The following is a 4,714-nucleotide window of genomic DNA, read 5'->3' on the forward strand; positions in this document are numbered from 1 at the left end:
TACAGTGAGCTCAATTAATTTGATTCTCTCTCTCTCTCTCTCTCTCTCTCTCTCTCTCTCTCTCTCTCTCTCTCTCTCTCTCTCTCTCTCTCCCTGAATAACCTTTAGGCCGGTACAACTCATGTATGGTGTTTTTTATTACCATTTTACAGCATCGAACCATAACTGAAACAAATTTTTCTTTCATCGTTGACTTGAGCAAGATTAATGTCCAAATAATCTAATGTAGCTGTTAACGGAAGGAATTGTTTAGCTGCGACACTCCAATAATTTCTACATTATTTTTTTTCGAATGTATGATATATATATATATATATATATATATATATATATATATATATATATATATATATATATATATATATATATATATATATATATATATATATATCTCCGTGTGTGTGTATTCAGTATTTGCAGTGGATATTCTAAATGTCAAATGTAACACAGAATGAAATACGATAACTCGGTTTGTAACATTTTAATGCTTTCGCTCAGAAAGACAGCCTTTTACTATCTTTGATTCGCTAATGTTGCAGAAGGCTCCGCCCATCTTGTAGAAGTAGTAAGAAGAGCAACATCTTGTCTGTTTTTTTCATCGGAACACTAGAGACGTCTGACGAAAGATTTCCCCTGAGTGTCAGTGTTCTTTTGATTTTAACAGTACACTCAAAACAACCTGGGTAATTATTATTAAGGGCTATTCAAAGCAACCTCTTACTTCGATTCTTAAACAGGGATATGAGAGAGTTCTGTAAGAAATACTGGTGATCAAAATAATACACTCTTTGCAAAAATAAATATATTCTATGAAAAATTACAACACTGAAACAATTTACACCTAAAATAAATCACTCGAAATATTAATCTGAACAAAAACTTAGACTAAGACAAGAAAATATTACTTATGAAAATTATACAATCCCTTGATTCACTGGAAATTAAATTTTACACAAATATTTAACCTTGATAATAAATGAAAATAGTTAACCTTTAACACCTAATGATTAAACTCTCATTGAAATTTTCATAAAAGTAACTGATAAACTTATGAGTTTTTACTTCACACGAAAATTCCGACCAGATGGCATTACAAGTACACTTCACATTTTTACATGAATCTCTCAGGGCCACTTACAAAGATTTATATAATACCAGCACGTACAAAACACAATAAATTTGAAATCACCTTTTAAAGTTTCGTTAATGTTTCAACACACTACACACGATATTTGTAGGGTATAAACTTCATTACTTTGGTGAGGACACACAATCAAGGCATTTGAGAGAGATGTGGTTGGTTCTTCACTGGGACAGGCTGGTTCTCTTCTGCTGCTATGCATCCCTTAGGGTGCATATATATTGACTTGAAAATTCTAAATCCTTCTAGGTCAGGGGGTCTAGAAGCTTGGGGGCTGTGCCTGACTGCGTAAGGTTGCCAATGATCACGTATCTCAGCAGCTCCACCCACCTCCATTCTCGGAACTATAAAACAAGATAAAGCTAACTCTGAGGTTTTTCGAGAATATTCCAAGCATGTGGAAAATATAAGTGTTGTGTATTTTCTCACAAACCTGACGCAATACCTCGTAAAAAATTTACATAAGCCCTTGTTCAGACCTCGAAGATTTCGTACAGCACTCATAAACGGATTACATAAGACTTCATAACAAAATAGGTGAGATAAAAAAAAAATTCTTAAAAATAACGTAAATTTACATATAGTGACTTGAATGAAAAATACAACAAAATGAACGACGAAAGTCTTGCACAATTTTCATACACTTACTTACACCTACATAAGAGGAGCTCACCTTACGAGCTGGCTATACACCTCGTAAATATACAAATGAAACACATGAATGAAATAATTATTCTACACTAGACCAGCTTCGTAAGAATATAAAATATATATATATATATATATATATATATATATATATATATATATATATATATATATATATATATATATATATACATATATATCTTTACTGACGAGTCCCTTGTAGGTATAACAGTAGGAATCAAGAATAATACTAAACATAGAATAATGGATGACTTCCAAGACGATTTTTTTGGCAGTCCAAATTTCCAATAACACTACCAAGAAGACATTATTTCCTACTTTCAATTGTAATGAAATTAATTAAAAGAGAAGAACCGATATATCAAATCGAGGATCTTAATCCCAAACACCAATTCACTACGTAAGTATATAGCCAAATCATTATTGCAATATGTGATATTAAGATCATAGCAATAAAAAAATTCCTCTTATTTAAATGTAATTGTGACTAAGCCACACCTTATATTACTCCTCTGAATACTTGACTTTCTAAATAATGCCTTACCATGGTTAGGTAGATAAATACACTCATTCTTCTTGCGCCCATCTTACCTCAAAAAAAAAAAAAGAAAAAAAAAGAAAAAAAAGAAAAAAAAAAAACTGATATCTAAAGGAAGTGAAGTCCATTTCAAACGACCTTAATGATACATTTCTGAACTTGTTAACCTTCAGTGGGAAATGATAATGATGAAATCATGAGGAGTCTTTTTCTTTCAATGTAATTTGAATAATCAGAGGAACATCTAAAACATTAATTGATAGAAATTGTTTTTAATTCTCCATCTGCTACATAAAATAAAAAAATGGAATGATAGGAGGAAATCTAAATTTAACACCTGGACTTTATTGTAGCAAAATGGATCGAGGAGATATTGATTCGATTTAGAAAATACTCCAAAAATGTCCAATTGGAAAATTTCTATCAAAGCAAGAGACCGCCCCTCATTCTGGTATTAGCTGAGGGGAGCTGATATTAACAATCATAATAGATGAAAGGGTCACTTCCCTATTGAAATTGGGGGAAAAACCTGAAACGCCTCTTTCTGCTTTGATTTTCCACCATTTGATAAAAAGGAAAAAAGGGAAGGCTTGGCCAAATAAAAGTGAGCCATGAATTACACTCATTCAAATAAAAATCCCTGCACACCTAAAAATACGTAAAAACGTATGTTTTTGGGGGCACACAAATACTCACATTTACAGTATATATGGATATACAGTAGATACATATATGCATATACGCACACACACACACACACACACACACACATATATATATATATATGTATATATATATATATATATATATATATATATATATATATATATATATATATATATATATATATATATATATATATATATATATATGAGTGTGTGTGTATATATATACACATATAAATATGAAAATATATATATGTACAGTATTTATATATGTATATATATATATATATATATATATATATATATATATATATATATATATATATATATATATATATATATGATAAATTTTGCACATTTAAACGTGTCTTTCATATTTCAAATAAGCCATATATATTAACATAATAAAGTATGGATTCTCTTAACAACCTCGGGATCAGAGACCTAGGCGAAATCACTCAAAGACTATAGTATCTGTCCGGCCGGGCTTCGAACCCTGGTCCAAGATACTTGTGTGACATTGAGCATACCATTCAGCGACGAAGAAAGATGAAAGTCAATGACAATTCTTCTGTACATATACCTGTCGAATTCAGGTTTTTTGTAATAATAATAATAATAATAATAATAATAATAATAATAATAATAACTACGTACCCATATTTTCAAAATCGGAGCCAAAACCTTTGGAATTACATATTTTTCTCTTTTTTTTATGTATACCTACCTTGTACCATAGGAGTCAGTTGCGAGGGGAATTGAGTAAAGAGCTGTATGGCAGACAGTCTACACATGATATTTTGTTATATGCAAGTCTTTTGTAGTTACATTATATTATGAAGATATATTTGGATGTATATGGCATGTGGTTATCGAGATAGATGGATAGATAGATATGTAAAGTAGATGGATATAAAATTATAGGAATTGAGATATATTTCAAAACACCAAATATATGAAAAAGTGGAGAAATAATCATTGCAGTAAACAAAATATTTTCAAATTCCAGCAAAGTCGACTTATAGAATTTTCTGATCGGTGAAAATAACCAGTTATTTATTGTGAGCCGATTATATCGCCTCTTCTAAATGCAAGTCTTTCGTTATTCGCGGGAAAAACTATTTGGACACATATAGCATTTAATTATTGAGATAGATGGATATATAGATATCTAGATATATCTATAAATTATATGGATGAATTATTCCGAAACACCGAATAGACGAAAACCTGGAAAAATAAATATTTCCAATTTCCCGCAAAGTCGACTTATAGATTTTTCTGATCGGTAAAAATAACCAGTTATTTATTGTGAGCGGATTATATCGCCTCTTCTGGTAACACCAATCGAGAGTGGAAATATTACAGTTTCTGGATATTGCTATTTTTATAACTATTTATAACGGGATTTTATATCAATGCTTCTACTAATGGTTTGGCAAAACCAATAACAATTATGTTAAATCACTACACTTGATTATTGATTATGAAAGAAATTATATGCAACAACACTATCAGTTATTATTATTATTATTATCATTATTATTATTATTATTATTATTATTATTACAGCTTTTATTATTATTATTATTGTTATTATTATTATTATTATTATTATTATGATTATTATTATTATTATTATTATTATTATTATTATTATTATTATTATTATTATTATTAGTATTTAAGCTACAACCCAAT

Source organism: Palaemon carinicauda, chromosome 11, assembly GCF_036898095.1.
Source record: "Palaemon carinicauda isolate YSFRI2023 chromosome 11, ASM3689809v2, whole genome shotgun sequence".
Classification (NCBI taxonomy): domain Eukaryota; kingdom Metazoa; phylum Arthropoda; class Malacostraca; order Decapoda; family Palaemonidae; genus Palaemon; species Palaemon carinicauda.